General features: G+C 44.0%; 1 protein-coding gene and 1 long non-coding RNA gene across 2 annotated transcripts in view; both read right to left on the bottom strand.

Annotated features, from left to right (window-relative positions):
- LOC111269823 (integrin alpha-PS1) overlaps positions 1-19506 on the bottom strand; it is a 130069-nt gene that overhangs the window by 71761 nt on the left and 38802 nt on the right. The window lies entirely within an intron of this gene.
- Positions 9872-12839, bottom strand: LOC147752200 (uncharacterized). The gene is made up of 2 exons (XR_015314705.1): positions 11905-12839; positions 9872-11689 (listed from the first exon to the last, which is right to left on the bottom strand). It is a non-coding gene; the product is annotated as an uncharacterized LOC147752200 (long non-coding RNA).

Raw genomic sequence — 19506 nt, 5'->3', positions numbered from 1 at the left:
TATGAATGTGGCACATAGAGATAAACTGAGAATAGAAATAGAGCAACACGGCAAAATGTCTAGCTGAACCACGCTCATGCATCATACATGAAGTCCGTATGTGAGTTGCATGCATAGACAAACGCGCATCTTTATCTACAGTGATAAGAGATTATCGGCAAAGATCAGCCTCAACTGTATACTCGGGTTGAGTGCTCGTTATCGTGCAGCATAAAATTGGAGACTTTTGAATTATCGTTTGTTGACCAGTTGTGTCAAGTGGCCAATTGGGCAGTTTCTTAAGATTTTTACGGCTTTCAATCTTGCGGGTCGAACTCTGTTTCTTTCATGCAAACACGAAGTCGTCTAAGACAAAAACGCGTATGTTAACAACATGCACTGGAACTAAACCATATGAATAAGTAAGAGCAGGTAATTGAAGCTAGTACTGAGGTATACCTACGTAATAAGCGGTTCCTGTAATGAAGCTATAAGATGATTTCTGAAGAAGCTATCTGTGATTATTGCATGTCAATATAAAAAAAAAATCCTGTGAAAACCTGCAAGATTGGATACGATCGGAATTCGTCAAAACAAAATTAATGGTTGAATATCCAATCAGCTGTTTTTTGAAGGTGGTTTCGCTGCCTTCAGAACTGGAAGGTAAGCATTTGAACGCTCTCAACATACCGCGTAAGACTTGATCGATAAGACTATTTCTTGACTACGACCTGAAATGTCGATAAGACATTTCTAGTCTAGATTCGAAGTTGAAGTTCATCCAGTGGTACTTCACTTTAGCTATAGGCCACTTACTATTACAAGTAATTACGTCCTTTTCAAACAATCAACAAAAACAATGTGATACTAGTTTTATCATTTAGCTTATTACTTCCAGGTACGTTGCAAATACGTTTGGGTTTCATACAATCCAGAGGTAGTTTGTAGATCATTCGGTAAACTTTAGACTTTTTAATATTCAGCCGTCTTTCTTAAAAACTTCAATCAACCTTAGAGAATCCACAAAAGAGATGGTCTCTTATTTAATGGATTACTTGCCTTGGATGCCTTTCAAAATTGGCGGTTATCCGAGTTTAGTTAACTTGAGCGGATACATAAATACAAACAATAAAATAACATAACTATAAATGGTATACATTCAAATAAAACACCCCTTCCGCAATTCCAATGGCAAATAAAAAGCCGAATAGAGCTAGATAACAAATATGCGTACATTATTGTCATGACATACCACGAAGCCAACGGATATTTTCCATCCAGGAAACATGGAATTTAGATGGATTATTTCCGCAAAAGTTTCTTCTCTTTTGAAATTTTTTTCTTAGCGTCGTTTCTTAGCACCGTTGCCATAAACGCTGTTTTTTTAGGGAATAGCAGATATTTAGAAAACGGTCACATACGATTCCTTGTTAGAACCAATAAGTGATTCAAAATAACGGCTGTTTCCTTAAAGATATGTAGGTCCGCCCGGCCAAGAAAACGGCGACCATTTGAACAGCTCTAGCTTTCGTACACATAAGAAATACTAACTGGTCTCGAAAAGGATCATCACACACAACTCATGGATTAAATGGCGTCATAGCTACGCTTAGTCACGATACATTCGAACGCGTTGGAGTCACCCTGTTTTTCATCGCTTCCACCCTGCACCGCGCACACTGGGCAGCATCGCTGAGTAACTGGCGAGCTAATATTCTTTCGCCTCCTTACTGCTTAAACGACAGCCGCTATTAGCACATTGCAATTGTCAAGACGACGCAATTCCGACGCTACCATTACCGTAACCCCGTGTCACGGTCGAACACTATTATGGATACTAGCGCCGTCGGCTTTTAGCCCGGCTCGTGACAAGATACAGTCAGAGCTGCCTTCGACTCTGAGTCGCTTTGCTTGGCTCCTGATCCGAGTTTTCCTTGCACACAGCAGAGACGGTAGCTGAGCCGTGACAGGAACGTGGCTATCGACCATAGTGGGGCTTATGCCCAAGGTGATTTCTCGTTGCCGTTCCATAAACCAGCGCCAGCTGAGGCCCATCCTCGACCAGCAGCAGCAGAAGGAATTGCGAGAGGGCAGTGCTCACATCCACTCCGTGACTTCAAGACCTTTGCGATAGGAGTGTTCTCTGGGATACAAAGCACTGGGCAGGAGAAGTGGGTTTAAAGAGGAACGAAGATTCGGAGTAGGGTTTGCTCGTTGGTTGCCTTGGTCCGGAAGCCTGGGCGGCTGACTTGGCCCGGTGCCAACGGAACTCCGCAGCTAGGAGACCCCAGCGGCAGGAGCAGCCTCCCAGTGAGCAGGGCCCTTGGTTAGTCCGCTTCAATTGCTTAGGCGGCCTCGGATCTTGTTGGCGACGTGGCGACACCCATCTTTCGAGAAGATGTGGTCGCTCCAGGGCAACGTCTGAGTTAGAGAGAAATGACGTTTGCGCGCTCCATTCCTTTGGAAACGGCGATAGCAGCAGCAATGAGCAAGCCTCACCGCCGTTGTGTGCAAACGCCCAGAGAAAAGATTCAGCCAAGTAGCTCCGGGCAGGCGGGCCCGAATAATAGGAACCAAGCGAAAATTTTCGGAAAAACTAGTTTTGATCTGAAGGCCAATGACTAGTAGAAAGATATGTTGAACTAAATTATCAGCGGATCCAATGTTAGCTCTTAAACTAAAATTGTCCTAATTTTGTACCGACACCCCAGTATCTATATCATACTAATAGAGTCCGTCTTTATCTGAATCCTTGTATTATGCTAATAACGGCCTTACCATTATTATTGGTTCTTTTTCCTAACGAGTGTGAGCGAAAAGCATTCCTATCGATCAATATCTACTGACATTTACACCAATCGTGGTACACGATCGACAAACATAGCCCATTTTGTAACGGATACGACTGACCATCTCACGCTACGATTCTTCCATCGAATTCCATTTTTAATGCCCAAAGGAGTCGTGAGCAATTGCCCACGATGAACGAGAAGGTTAACCGGCCCATTCTATCCCGCCCACTACCGTTCTGACACCTAATAAATCTAACGCGATACTTGCTAACGGCTTACTCCGCACAAAAGTTCTCAGGTAGAATCCTATGGCGTCGAAACCATTAATACTATCCGACTGAATGCCGCAACGCGCCAAGCCGTGCCAATAGTTAGGTATTGCGATAAATGTGCTCTTGTACCGGTTGCGAGTCCATCGGTTACCACGGCGACGGGAAAGATGTTTATTGACAGCCATATCAGTGACTGATTACTCACGTCCGTTGAGGCGCATCAAGCTGACATGTGTTATCCAAAAAGACTCAGAGGTGCTTTTATGATGCTGTTGTTGCTGGCGAGGAGGGCTAAATCAGCTAGTAATTCCACACAACGATGTACAGTTAGTAGAAACACAGTCGCTAACAGTTAAGCTTCGAAGGTCTCCAAACGAGACTGATACCTGTAGCAACAATGGCGTACATTACTTGGCATGAAGATTTGGACCTATACACCTTTTTAGCAGAGTCGGGATAAATATTATGTTGAACTTGTCTATATATATACAAAAAAAGACGTATGTAGACAGTATATCTGTAGCGTTCCCCAAATTCGGACGAGCATTATCGACGTATATATCCCCAAGCAATATGTATTGATGGTGGTGGCGCTTTACGCTTTAAAGTTACGATCGTCACGCTCTATTGCCAATAAGCAGACCCCACGTAGACAAAAGACATGTCGCACGGAAATACGCGCAAGCCGTGTGCGAATTTGAACAAGCAAATAGAAATAAGTCTATAACGCGATAGGGGTCTGGATACAACGGACCAGCGCCGCACAAAAAGCATGTCAGCAGTAAATCGCTACGACTTGTACACGGTACCGTCGTTAATAACAACAATAACCACAACACGACAGCCATAACAATAACAGAGCAGAAACAAAAAAGCAACGCATGCAATTTATTAGAAATTTCAAAGATCGTCTGCGCCCACCGTACTAGCGGCGGTTCTTCTGCTGACGGTGAGTGATGTACTCCAAACCCATCGAACAAAGAAGAATCGGGCTTATCACACAGCGGCCGGTGTGCTTGCTACTGCCGTTACTGTGAGCGTCCTTACTATTATTGTTGTTGTTTCCAAAGGTATTATCGTATAATCGAAATCAACAAAAGTACGAACGCTACTAGCGATAAGCATGATGTAGTTGTCAACGTGCTGACCCTGTGCTGAAAACTGCCGTTCGTCTGCTCATTGGATGCTCTCTCTGTTCACTGATGCTCCCCGTGTTAGATGTATGCCGAATGCACCACGACGAGTGCGAGCACGCATACTTGCCTACCGCGGCGTCAAGCGCTCCAAATAACGGACAGCAGAAACGATAATAGCGGAGGCCGCGAGATTTTACGGCATTTCAATGCGTTCCACAAATTCGAACCTACGTTCCTGCTCCAGCCAGCTTTAGAGTTGATCTGTCTCTGCGAACTCTTTTTTGTTTTTTTTTTTTTAAATAGAACGCTCACCAGTTCGCTTCTATGCGGGTCAACGCGGTGTCCAAAACGAGTACGAACGATGGAGAGCAACGATGAAAGTCTGTTGAGAGATGGTGACGCTGAAATGACGGAAATATCCGGTCAGTGGCACAGAGCGACGCTGACTTTCAACCTTTCTTAAGAGAAGGCAAGGCTGTCATGGTGCTGTTAGTGGTCCGATGCTAATAGTGTGTGATGACTGCGGTACGATGCACTCCGAGATTCAATGTATTTTCGAGACCTTGGACGAATTTTCGATGATCTAACTAAGCGTAGAGATGTCTACAGCTTTGGTCTGGCTTGTCCTCTCCTACTGTTGGAAGGAATCAGCATAGCTGAGGTTCATATTATGACTGAAGCAGCTGCTATTGCTCAACTTCTCTAAAAAATACTTCTAAGTAATGCATCTCTGTATAAAGCACGTCGTAATAAGTTAGGCTTGATACACTAACGCACTAAACTTTGAATAACACACCAACATTTCAAAAAGAGCTGCAGTCTAAAAATAATTACAGAGTGTAATCACATAAGGGTCATAACCGTTGCCACAAAGGCTCGTTTTTAATACTTTTCATGCATTCTCCTTCCATAGAGCCACAACTCTGAATCACCGACGACCTACCACCAGTACGATTACTGTTGCATACACCAAGCTCTTCATATTGCTATGACCACGGGCGTACGTATCCGTCGTTTCATTCCAGTTTTTCCTTGCCACTCTGACCTGCCTGCTATATTTATGCGTCTCGGTATTTACTCGTATGGCATCGCCAATCCTTCCAGCTGCGATATTAGTCTTTAAACACGCTTTCCTCGTGCCGCCATCGGGTGCGCGCTGATGCATCTGGGCGTCTGACCTCACTCTTTTCTCTCTGAGTCCGCGCTAAAATGCGCGATAAACTATAACTGCAGACACAAGGTTTGCTGCCGCTGGCACCCATACCCACAGCCAACGTTCTTCCTCTACATCGTTCATCGTCGCTCATGTAAACGAAAGCGAAAACCAGCCACCAGGAATCGGTGCTTCGTCTTACTAGCGTCTTCGGGTGGTCTCAAGTGTTTCTGTTGCTTGCTGAGGACCGAAACCGGGGCTCTCCTGCATTTACCATATATCTAGTCCGTTCCAGCATCGGAATGATTCTGAAAAGGAAAACAAAGTGTGTTTCTAGACGGAGTCCAACAGACTGACCTGCATTGCCAAGCACATTAACAAGCGCACTTTCCCATCGACTACAATCGTGTATCGTATATACGTAGATAAGTAATACACTTGACCCAACAACAGACTCCACAGGGCGCCTGCCGGATGGTTAGTTGCTCTTGGTATTGATACCAAGCTTGTTACTTCCAAGCCTCTAATTGATACTACTGCTGGCGTTGATATCGCTGCTGTTGTTTCTAGATCAGTGCCGAGTCTATCATCAACGCTCTGGCACTAGGTCGTCGTCCTAGGCAGATAGCCCGTCCTCATCTGCTGACTACAACGGAACCAGTTCGCTGGCCGATTTCGTTGATCCACCAAAGTGTGCATGAGACGGACCAAGCAATGGGTGATGCGAGTACAATTGCGTACACAGTTGTAACGACGACGACAACAGCACAACAATAGACCAAAGTTACGAGCTTCGTCCGTAGATCTTCAGGCTGGCCAGGTTTGACCAGCGCTTCTTCTATATCGGATTTTAATAGCCATGATAGAGGAAAAAAATCCAGATTGTAATAATGTTGATTTATCAATAAATTAAAATAGGCAACACGGCACTAACAACACTGATGATGATATAAAAAGTAATTTTGACAGACTAATCGAAACATAGTAATATTTAATAGAAAATTAACGAAGTCGCACTGTTACATAGGGGGTTGTTAAGAAGGACGATGCTTAAGCATGCACGGGTCCATTTTTCACCGACGACGGGGGCGTAAACAACGATCCAAACGAATAGTAGAAACCGCTTTTGGAAGGCTTTCTTTGGTAGTATTATTTTACTAAGCCCAATTTTACTTTCTGGTAATACTGTATATTTGACGGATATCCGTGCTGCTGTTACCCATAAAAGTTCACATTGCATCAACCAAACTGAGTGGACACGCGACACTCTATCGGTTTTAACCTACATATCTTCCCGGTGCTATAAATTATTAGTCTGCCTTCGTGTTAGACACCCACATCTGAAACACAGCGTAGTGTCAGCATTCCCTGACCTAAAACACAGACGCTTAGTACCGTGTCCTGCTGAATCAGTCATGTTACTTGTGCTCTCAGAAACAAAGAAGTAAGAGCTACCGCTACTGCTACGGCTATTGTTGTTGGTGATGGCTATCCCGATGCAAAACGAATGTGTCCGACAGGCTGCTACATCCGTATACTTCAGAAAACTGGTCGGTCCGTCACGCCTCAAAGGATTGCCAGCAGACGAGAGGTTATAATTTAAATGTCAGTCAGCAGTGTCTCGCTTTGGTTTTTTCGGTCTCCAATCACGCTAATACTTAGGAATAAATAGGTGATACGGCAAGCGGAAAACTAAATGTCGCCCACGAACGAACAGGGGGCATTCGAAACTTATTTCAATTTTTCAGACAGTGAGGTGTTGTTTCTTAAAAATATGATACTAGAACGATTACATCTTAAATGCAATAGAGCTTCGTACCTATGCGTTTGAGTCAGACCGCAATTCTATGGGTGCTGATCGATCTGCAGGGATGGGAATTACCTAATATTGACTAGTGCGTTCATTTTTTGTTGGCATACATTATATGCAGGTAAATTTGTTTAATTCTGTAACCTATTTTGCTAAAAAAAAATAATCTGAACGAAAAATTAGTCTGCAAACTTTTGCTTCTCTATTGATGCGGGCTTCGTTGCTACTACATCGTCACCGACCCCACATACGAAACAACCCGGTGAGTTGGACTATGTACCCTGTGATGGTATATAAAGAACTAACAATCACATATATGCCATTATCTCAAGTCAACAAGATGCTGACCAGCTGTACACCGTCACTAATCGAAGTACTCAGAAGCTGGTGTTGCTAAAGGATTGCAAACCGCATCCAGCATCCTAGCACTTCCATTGTGTTCCAGACTGAGGTAGAACACTTGCTAGTGCGGCTGCCCCAACCTGACTACGGGCATTTTGGCGATCTTTTTGTATTGTCGCCAATACAGAGATTGGTCTGCCCGCTTATCCATAACTAGTCACTATCAGTAGCTTCGCTAAGAAATATTGGTATAGGAAATAGTAAAAAGGAACCTCTCCACTCCCTCTGCCCCCTATGGTTTTCTTCACTCTTGAAAGACAGTTATGTATCACGGTGGCAAGATATGAGAAGAACTCAGATGCTCTGTCGCCATTGTCCAGGTTCTGCTACTCGCCTACCATCTACAGACCCCTCTGACGTCAACCTATCGTCACACGCAAAGTGTCAATGTGCATTTATTAAACAGCCACTCGTGCTGACCGTGACAACGTTACATAAAGCCACCATCTGGGCGAAAGTCCGCCTGCTACTGAACAGATTATGAAGATCCTTTCTTTTGGATCACTCCACATTAGACAATAATACACTAAGGATCACCATTTCTTCACGTTCAACTTCATTCATACGCAGTACTGTTACAGAGCCTACCGCGGCATAAATATACTTCCACATTAGGCGGTGTTTCGAACAACTCATCACTCCCGATATCGCTACCACAAATCTCTTTCTATTTGACAACGACGTACAGTGGAGAAAGCTCTCGCTGGCTGGCGTATCGGTCGATTGGCAAAAGTTACTCTTGTCGATACTCCCACCGTGGGCAACAATATCTTCGTCTCCGTTATTCGGGGTATGACACCATTTGATGCCTTAAGGCCACAGATAAATGCGGGAGAAATATAAGCTTTTTCAAATCCTCTGGACGCCGCTGCGTTGCTGACCAAGCACCTCATGCATCTGCTTACTAAACTCCTCTAAAAAACTCTTATCGCATGATGACAAGATTGCAAGCATGGTAAGAAGTCGGGGTATCATTAACAACATACTTGCGATTTAAACACGCTAACTCAGATGTTAATGTGCTTTTCATCCTATTGGGTCTCGTAAGCGTAGGGATTGTTCTTTTTGCGTAGCACCCCATCGCTATTGCCGATTATGTTCATTGCTTGGTGAACGTCCAGAGGTTCAGATAGTAGTGTCTTGTCATCATTTATAGTTGAGTGGACACAATACCAAAGAAACATGCACGCACAGTCTACGATGCAAAACATCCATCAAACTTATGCACCTATGTAAGTCTGCTTAAATTTTGACGAGATTATTGGTTGTACACACTCGTCGCAAAGCGTGGAGGGCCAATTTTAGGTCCGATTTTGGTTTACTTCAAGTCCACTCAGAGATCTGAGCCGATCGCAACAGAGGATCAGGAAAGGATCGGACAACCGCATCCCACCAACTCTGAGTCATGTGTTTAAATGTAAATAAGACTAGTGGACCTCATCCCACTAGGGACTCGTCTTTCTACACCATCCCCACGAAGGGGCTGTCTATCAATGTTCCATTCGCTAGCCAATACACCCCCCTGGATTTCCTCTCTGTGTGACCGATTGAAGTTTGCAAGCCGGGTTCCTCAACGGGTAGTGCCATTGAAGCGTAGGAAGGAGATGAAAACAGTGAAGAGGGATACACTTGGTAAGAAGGAAGACGAAGAACTCAAGAGAAACACCTCGAAACATGGCTTTATGAGTGTCCCACGGAAGGACAATCAAGGAATGCTCCGGCATGAGGCAACTGCTGTGGCTGCCGCTTGAATACTGGGTAGGACGTTTGCTCATGGAGATCGACTTTACGAATAAGCCAATAGATAGAAAAGACCATTATGGGTGCCCAAGATACATTGGGAGGTCCGAAAGGGAACGCTGGCTTGTTATCAGGAAAGAGCGGGGCGAGACATGGAACAACGCTTTTGTTGTTCTGAAATGAGCTGTCCTTGGCACTCAATGGCATGTGTTAGAGGCCAATAGCGGTGGCAAATATGGAGACCACGTGAAGTACACCAACTATACAATAGGCAGGCAAGGACATACAACCTAATTTACATTCTAATAAGAGAGATCTTCGTCGATTTCCTACAGCAAGTTGCGTTTAGCAACTAACGCAAATGAATTACACCGCTATCAACGGAACGCGTGGGGTACAGAAGGAATGGTTACCCTTTGCTCTAAGGCCGTACTTACATGGATTTTGCCAAGCAAAGCAGGCATCGCGTGACCCTCTGTTGTTTACACGGTAGAAGGACCTATGAAAGACTTATTAGATAAAAAAAAAAAAGACTCAAGGCAAGTACGAATCATTCGTTATAGGATAAAGTTGACAAGGGAGAAGGATACAACGCCATCTCGTAAAAGTTTATTCACAAGGCACCATTAAAATAAGTTCAATCATGTCTTGAAACTATAATAGTAAATCCAAGCTGTCCCACAATATTATCCTACAAATGTTAATCATACAACATCTACGAGCCATTCAGGCTTTTGATGCGACAGGTTTGCGACAAAGCTTCTATTAACATCAAGCTACCAATGGACCACATTCAGTTTCTACAACACATATTAATACCACGAAAAAGAAATGGTGATTTCAACACAGGTGATTCCGACAATTTTCTCACACTTGCCATAAGCCCAGATAAGCACGGCCTTCGTGATCCAATTAGCTACGTCGTTTGAACCTTTGAATGTGGTATGTTGGTTACTATTCCCGACGACATCAGTTAAGTTTAACACTACTGCCAGCACGTTTTTCGGGCGTGTCTTTGAATTCCATCCTAGGTCCAGACGTGACCATAAGCTGATTTCGACACGCCAAGCGGCCCATATTTATCCCTGTCTCACTCACATTTCTGCCGTGTTAAAGCCGTCACCCAGTGCCAACAGCAGCTTGGGCACGACACAGTGCAACGTTAACCATAACGGATTTAGCGAATTTAGTGCCCATCCGACACGGTGCCTTCGGCCCGGGTCTCCAGTCCCGGCGCCTTAAGCTATCCGTTGTAAAATCACGCGATTGCCTAAAAGCTAATAATGCTGCTGCTGCTGCTACTGCCAGTGCTAATAGTAGTCACAAGAATCGATATAAGCTGATTTGGCGAGGAGTTTTTCCTGAAAAAAATTCTCTAAGAAAGAAAGGTGTTGATCCCTGACTAACTGCTGGCCAATTAGGGTGTATTTGACAAGTTTCGGTATTATGCCAGCTCTTTGTTTGCCGCAGTTAAGCATTTTCCAGCTAGGGTAGTAGGGTCAGACTGAATACGTGGGAAATCGTTTTTTCTAGATATCTTCAGTGGAGATGATTTTTTTCCTTATTTATCCGTAATTTTCAAGAGAAAAAGCTTCAAGGAAAGCTTGCTTGGAGGAGAATGCGAGCACCGTAGCACGAGTCGCAGCGATTGCGCAATTTCTATTGGAGGTAGTTAGAATTTTCAACGAAACTTATCGACAACGTTTGCTAACAACTTCGACATAGAAATACAACTGTTGTGCACTCATTCACCGAATTACGATGTCGTCTGTTAAATCTTCGTTAGTACAACCCTGTCATCTTTCTAGTTAGATCACCCGATCCCCCATAACCGACCAGTCATTCATTACCCTTTGGCGAATTAGTTTTTTATCGTATTCCGTCTGTTTCCACACCTTTTTCTACCAAAGATTTTTTCCGTTTCTCATCTTTCCTTCACGTGTATAATTTGTATTCTCGGCTTGGGAGCCCATCTTCAGGACTAGCAGAGAAAACCGCGGTCCAACTGCTAGTAGCTTGGGAAGTTTTCGCTTTTCCCAAAATGGGAAAACTTAAGATCTATCGCCAAACGCTCGTTACGATACTTGCCCCTTCTATGATAAATACCGCCGTCAACATCATCGTTGTCAATTTCACCGTTTCTTGACAGTGCCGCGTCATCGTAAGGTGGCAATTTTATTTGTTCCAGCGTACGACACGCAAACACCCTACATATACAGCTACACACAAGCATTTTCTCCATTTAAAAAAAAATAGTTGACTGGTGAACTAGTCGATTTCTCTTTAACACGGTGGTACTCGTACTCCTGTCCGTTCCCAGATGTGCATGATTGCCACGCTGGCGCGTCAAGAATGGCCACATCGGATGCAGTCGTGATGATGTTTTCCGGTGTAACATGTTTTATCTAAAGAGGCAAAAAAACACTTAATGGGTTTATTGCTAAGCGTCTTTTTTTTTTTCGCCCACACTTTAACCGAACACGACAAGAGTAACTGCAGTTTATGCCGCCACATCTAAACTAACACGCATATCTCCATTGTCTATTTTACGCCTCTGTATGTACGCCTCCCGAAAAACTGACTAGTGAGTAAACTTCAACCCTTACATTGACTAACTAACCGGATCTTGTTGCTGCTGGCACGGGCTGATAGGAACAACAGAATGAGTGCGCAACACCAGGATCTCACTAGCGGAAGGCGCGAAAAGATCAGCAAACATCGACGAGCTGCTACGACTATGGCATCTGATTCAGTTTAGCGCCAAGGCGGATAGCTGCGGTGGCTGCTCCTGACATCGCGTCTCCGTAAAAAGTCACAACCCGCACTCCGGTCGCTGCTACTGCTCCTACGATTTGCCACTGGCGATTTCAGAATCACTATACGAGCGGACGTGCGCTAACGCTGGTAGTCACCAACTGTTACTTGCAGTAGCTAAAGCAGTCGGCCATGTTCATGATGATGACAATGATCTTGGTGATCATCATCCGCTTGTTTCTATTGTTCACAACAATCGTCCGTCTGTTAAAGTCATCAGGCTACGGTGCGCCAGCATATGCAGCCCTTCGGATCAGATCAGATCGGATTGGATCGGGGTTGCATCGTGCGTAGGAGGAAAAAAGAAAGTGTCGCAGATCTGTTCGCCAGGCCAATGACTACTCAACGTTGGCCACAGCTGCTTCGATGCAGCGCGCGTGCTGCACCCGTGCTAGCGATGCCAGTAGTTGTAATAAAGATGACGACAGAAGTAGCGACTACAAGCGGCGAACATAGCTAAACGGTAGAGTTCAGCTAACCAGAAGCTAAATCTGCCCACGTCATTTAGGTCAATGTAATTGTTACCAATATTGCTACAGATCTAAACACAAGTGCGCTGTAAAGCCGCAAAGTTTCGAACAGACAACGAATACAGAGACGACACAGTCTAGCACTAATAGTTGACGATTATTTGGGACTGCCACCCCACAAATGCACCACACATACAAACATAGGTACGCGTATACGAATAACAATCAGAAGGAATAAGGAACACGTTCCTGATCTATTTCTGAACTCGCTTCCAGCCGAGCAGACGTCATGCAGGTCTATATAACGTGCCAGCCATTTAACAATATCGAATCGAGCTAACTAACTAAAATCGTATGGATAAGTAGAGCTACTTAAGCTGGTCAGTTACCTTCATGCTACCACTACATATAACGGGTTAGTGGGGTCAATGATACGGAGCGAACGAATAGAGGATCGGCATGGACATCTCCAACACTGCGAAATAAAACCGGCGATGGCGCCGACGAACCGAAAAAAGGATACTGTCATAAAGGACGCCATAGCACAGTCCAACAAACAAGTTAAAAGCTGCACTGACAACAGCATTATCTATTGTCGTATGACGGACGTGTGTTTGTCAGCGATTGTCGTACGCATATTTGGCCAGCAGATGTTGTAAGTTCATTGCCGTTAACATGGTCGTTTTCGGGAAGTCTTTTCTTAATAACAAAACACGTAAAATTACTGCACGTTAATTATGGAGCATAATAGGTCTGGCATTTTTCTGAGAAAATATCAGATAGAGGATTCTCGCAGAACTGACATATTGATAGCTACGTATGTCTTCTTAAATTCTCAACACAGTAAACCAACGGCAGTGGTCGAATATGAACTGAACATAGGAACTTGTAAAACTTTTTGTTTGCCGTTAATTTCCTAACTTCACAGTTGCAAATGTATTGGTACAAATAAAGAACATCACCATCGGACAGGTGGCAGTTGCAGAGGTCTAAAAACGATGACTTAATGCATAGCGTAGCCTTTTGTTCAGAACAAAAGAGAAATTCTCTGTAATTTATATAATCCGTTTCAAGCAGTACCTAATCGCCGGGAGACGTCTGTTCCCTCAGCGGTTAGTTATTGCTAGTCAGGTCGGCATGTATAAACCTGCTTTTTGAACGTGGTGTTTTCTATTGCCAGGCGTCTGTCGGTACATCGTAGCGTCTGCTTTCAAGTTTAGGAAGTACAATGGGGCTTCATTGTGGCTGGGAGTTCTGAAAACGGATTGCTACGGTCCAATGCTCGATGCATTGGCCATAACAATAATTACTAACTAGTGATCGCACGTTGCCATGAAGTCAGCCATTGCCAATTCAGGCTGTCAGCTCATCTAACGCTACACGTTTAGTTCTCCTCATTTGTTGCCTTGGCAAAATGTTTTGCACTTAACTTAATGAACCAATTGTATCAATGTTGGCAAAATAACACTACTCGATAAGGCGAAAACATTATGGATTGGTGTTTTCATGGCTATATAAATAGTGGAACTGTCGAATGAGTACACGTCATTAGCTACGCCCGTCGTTCATTACCGTGTTTCTCTAGCACACGAGTTGTTAGTTCCCCTTTTTTTTAATAGGTATATATCTATAATGTATAAACAAAATTAGCGCGTTTTTAGATCGGCCAAGCCGTATAGATTTTTCTCGACAATAGATGTCCTCTTAGAACGAGATTAGTGTACAAGTTCACTCAGTACCATCGCTATTACCTCAGCGATCGCCTCACGGTCATCGAGTTTCTAGGGTGATACTAGGGCAGTGTCAGCAGTAACGGCAAAAGCGATTCGACGCCACGGCAAATAGTAACGCTTAGTATTAAGGAGACACACGTATCAATACCCAAAGATATATCAATGAATAAATGCCCATGCGTAAGCTCGACGCTCTTGACCATTCTAACATGAGCTTTATTAATTTCACTACGAGCAAGCGGTTGTTGTTCAACAAAGTGGGCCACCTCCTGTCGTCTTCTCCCAGACTCATTTCGCCGCCCCCATAGTTGTTTACTGGAGAAATATAGTCTAACACGTATCGTGAGAAGATATCTATCTTCCTGCGCATGGAAGCACATCAAAGAACTGATATAAGGTGAGCATTTCGTTAAGCGCTCGTGTTCCGTAGCGGAAAGCTAAATTCACGCAGGTCTGATTGCCGTCATCGCTTCGCGCACCTTGCTTGTAAGCGGTAACCCGGTAAACCTTGCCGATAGCGACGTCTGGCGAAGCCCGACGAAACTGCTGAAGTCTATCCGGCACTACCGCCTCGGTGCTACCGAAGCCTCAGGCGCGCAGAAGGCTTCATTTGTTCTCAGACATGTACAATTCTAAAGGGTGTCAATAAAAACAACTTCAATTTCGGTTCTTTTTTTCTTATCGCGTGAAAGGAGCAGGCCAAGAACGATGTATGAGCTACGATTCAAAAAAATTCGGCGCGTTATTGTGAATTAGATAGATTTTATCCTGTCAGTGACGCACTACACAGTGGAACTTCGAAACCACTTCTACACAAAGCGTCAGATGGAAGTCAGCGGGAAACAGAATTGTCGACGATGTGCTGTGTTGGCGATGAGCGATTACTACGTCAACTGTCAGAACTTCTATTACTATTATATGTTACAAGGGATCTTAGTTGATTAGGCTGCAACTTACGAGCCTGCGCTAACATCGCAGACAGACCATAGGCACATCAGTAATTATGTGTCATTTTTTAATTGCTATAATACTGGGATAGCGAAGACCTAAGATTCTATGTTAACGGTATTCAAGATTGTGACGCTTGTCCATCGTGTTCAGGGGAGCCGCATGTGATCACAATGAAACACATGCTCGACATGTAATGCATGACATGTAATGCTCGAGCAAACGAAAGCTTAATGAAACTGCTGTGGCTCTCCGGGCGACACGATAATTGTTCGGGCGCGTCAAGCGACGCCGAGCGGAACTTTGGGATGAAAAAAACGTGGACAATCAAGGAAGGATTAAAACGTGCCATCAAATGCCGAGCGCGACGCGAATAAAACTAAGACGTAACAACGGGCTGCAAAAAGAAGATAAGGATATTGTGCAAACAGGTGAACGTCACGGCCTCGCTTAATTCATTAATCGTTAAGTGTACAATTTTCCCTAGAATTTACACGTTTTTGCGTAGGAAACAACAAACAGGAGCAATGCGTATGGAATATAATGGTAAAGATTATCGGAAACAAACATTACGTGTCGCATGTATATGCATTACCGGGCATAACTGGGGCCGTATTTGTTCCCGCCAACAACTCAAAAGTATAATAAATATATGCGAGAAATAAAATAAGTTGTTCAAATAACTAACTCAAATTATTGCTGCTTTTAAGTGAGCAAGTACTGACGCGGAAAACTATGATACCCCTATGTTACGATGTGCTATAAAGGGTCATCAAGTACCTTAGGTGTGACGTCTCATCGGATAGTGTTTAGGCGCTTATTTAGTTACATGCGGCCCTCATGTTAGACACGGCGCCTCATCGTGAAGGTGGCTACCACATAATTTTGATAGCACTCTCTTGAAAGATACCAATTCCAGTGTTTTTGCCAGAGCTCTAAAAGCGAGATTTGTAAAATCGCTCACCTCGAAATCAGACCGACTCTACTGCCATGTCTTCCCTCATTCGTTTCCCTGTAGTCTATATAATGCAAAGTAACGAATCTCGGTTTTTTTTGGATTTTTCGTTCATTCTTTATTTTACCGGCTGCATAAGAGTCGAATGGCGCCCAGACCACACAAACAAGCTCTGAACTACTCGTTTTGACACTTAACTTCGTCACCATTAACGAATAACAGAAACATGCTGCCGCCGCTGAACGGCCGCCGGGGCCACGATGAAAACCTCTTAGCCCATTAATTTAGTCAACGCCCTTTTGTGTATCTTTCGTTTCGGGTTGACTAGGTCATGCCTTACCCACCAACATCAGCCGCATTATTATTATTATGCACAGTTACGGTAACCAGTGACCGACAACGGCGTGCAGTTTAGATATTATTCAGCACTTGCCCCCATTTGCTGAGATCGTCCTGTCGTGGAAGCCGCTACTGCAATCGGCGCATCATCAATGCTAGGAACGGAACAATAGGAACGAAAGACGTCAGTTCTCTTTGTTTACTTCAGTCTCGTTTATTTTGATGAACAGCCAAAATCACTGGTTACCCGCGATTCTTCTCACGGCAGATTGTTCGTGCTGTCATCTACAATAAATCGGAAGCTTACACACATGTGAAATAATCTCGAAGGTTCTAATCTGATACAGAAATCTATCGGAAAATTGCAATCGGTATTATTTTAATCCGTAGCAGTATTTCCGACTTATAAGATACACAGATCAGTCACCTGTAGCAAACTGAAGAAAATTAGAATCATAATTTGATCAACGTACCTGCATGGTAGTAACATCGTAAGCAAAATCCCTTTTGCAGGATACCCAGCGCAACTTTTCCATGCTTTTGGCGATTGCATGATACCGTAATCATTAATAACAACAGAACTAGCTGTTAGCACATGAGGAGATGAGATGGAAAGACTTGAAGGGTGTTATGTGGGTTGACGAAACCCTGATGAGGGGCAAAAAAGCTGACGCTTTGGTTATGAAATAAGACAGCGTGCGAAGTAATCAATGATGCTCAGCAGAGACACCGATTAAGCGTTTGTGATTTTTGTACTTTTCGCTTACGTTTAGAGGGGCAGACCGACCCGCGAACATGTGCGTATTCACGACTACATTGCAAATTATTTACATTTTCGTAATCAATATAAAAAATACTGGACGGTCCTGCTAAGTAATCAGCCACTTCTCTGAGGCGAAGAAAATTTTTGCCTTTCACCGAAAACATCCTATCGATTTGGATGCCCGTACCAAAGAATACCGGCGTTCCGATGACAATCGACGGAGTCGAGGCCGAATTGGCTATTCCTTGGCTTCATCGTCTGTTCAACGGGTGTTTTCATATAATCTGCAGCGCGTTAAGCTACGATAAGCCCGCATCAGGCCGACAATTCATTACGTACGAATTGACATACTATTGCGACAATTAACACATTAATTGATCGCCAGGCATCACTTAACCTGGGCCAATTGTCGCATGCGCCAATATACTTACTGCCAGCATTGTCGAACATAATCGAAGTTTGTTATTTGGCCTTTGGATCAGCCTACCTACCTACCTACCTACCTAAACTACAAAAAGGGCATCCTTTATAAGTTTGCACTTCATTATTTCATAGTTCAACCCCATCACAGTTTCTTTGAATGATGTTAATGAGACATTCGTTTTATATCAAACTGATTAGACCTCACTATGCGAAAGATCAGTTTCATGAATGGCACTCATAACAGGACACATTTACGTGCCTGGCACACTTTCAAGCCCGTGTCGCTAAACTGAATTGTAACACGAACGTTTAACATCATTCGGGTTTCCACATGATAAATGACAACCACCCCCTTCCCGCCGCCTAAGGAATGAACAAACGCAAGCTACGGGTGAACTGGGCCACTGTGTATTGATTTGTAATTCACTGGGTTAATAAAGTGTTTTAGCTACCAAGTCTTTTCTGACCACGAATCACTTTGTGTCGCTGTCCGTAGATCCTATTGGCCATCCCTTGATTGACCATGGACAACGGTCGAGTAACTTGGAGTTACCCTATCGAGATGTGCGCATACCCAATAAAAGACCAACGAAGTGCAATTGGCAACCGAGCGAGAGAGTGAATAGGCAGTCAAAGAAACCCGGATAATGCTGAAATCGTCTTAAGCTTCTATACCAGGATAGGGCTCTATCGATAGCATCCTAAAAAAGAAGTGGTCTTTGTGCTTCCTTTGCCTCGTTCGATGGGTCGAGATGAGGTTGCCATCTTTATCACTAAATAGCCGAAGTTGATGAGTGGGTCTACTCCAGCGTGGCAGTGGAGGCGGTAAGCACGGGCAAGCAACGAAGCATCTTCCTCCATCCTAAATTTCAGTTATGAAAATTCAAATAAGAAAAAATGAAGCTTTAAGAATCTATCATGAGAGACCATAGCCCGCTGACAGCCGCCTGGTCTATCGTTGAGCATCGACCCCCCCCCCCCCCCAGAGCGGGCAGCGGGCTCAGCTGGAGCGCACTTGCACGTTATATAGGCGCATTTTCTGTGCCTACATAGCCATGCTATTGCTAGCGCAATGGCAGCTTAGTCCAGCTGATCAAATAGTGCAAAACACTTCTATTGATCCATCAGCAAAGTGGTAGAGAAGTGCCCAATGAGAAAAGTGAGTAAGCCCTCACTAAAAAGAGCCTCAATTGCTGCTCCGAATGTTTGCCACAATTTACAGCTACTGCTTTAGTACAGCTTGTAGCGGGGGCAACAGTCGTACGAGAGGGAGATACCTATAGTGCCCAACAATTGAACTGCTTCTGCCCCACTATGTATCTGCCAAAGAAATGCTGTAGGAAACAGCGTATGACCGCGAGAAATGCTATGAACTTAACTGAACAGAAGAACATCCAGATCGGCCCAGACTCGATCGTCAGTGTAGAGTTTCTTTCGGTCGTCTTGTTTTTGGGTGACCAGTTTACTAGAAGGATGTATCGCAGAGGAGAACGAAGATCCGAAAACGGCTTATTGCGATTGGTCTCGATGCTAAGTCCAATAGCTTTTTGAATTGCGTTTGCTCATACATCTTTTCGATAAACACTGAAGTACGTCTACAGCTGATAATATTATGCTATATTAGCCTGGGTCACACCGTTTTTGCTGCCCAATCTGTAATTGTGTTTTTGCATTGTACACAAAACTGCAATCAAGTCCTCAGTATTTCTCCCGCTATTATTATATCAAGGAGAATTACTATATAAAACAAATAAATAGTGTCTATGCGCCGTCAATA

The sequence above is a fragment of the Varroa jacobsoni genome, unplaced genomic scaffold, assembly GCF_002532875.2.
Source record: "Varroa jacobsoni isolate VJ856 unplaced genomic scaffold, vjacob_1.0 scaffold_1419, whole genome shotgun sequence".
NCBI lineage: Eukaryota > Metazoa > Arthropoda > Arachnida > Mesostigmata > Varroidae > Varroa > Varroa jacobsoni.
The sequence above is the reverse complement of the archived record's forward strand: the minus strand, read 5'-3'. Positions and strand labels throughout refer to the sequence as shown.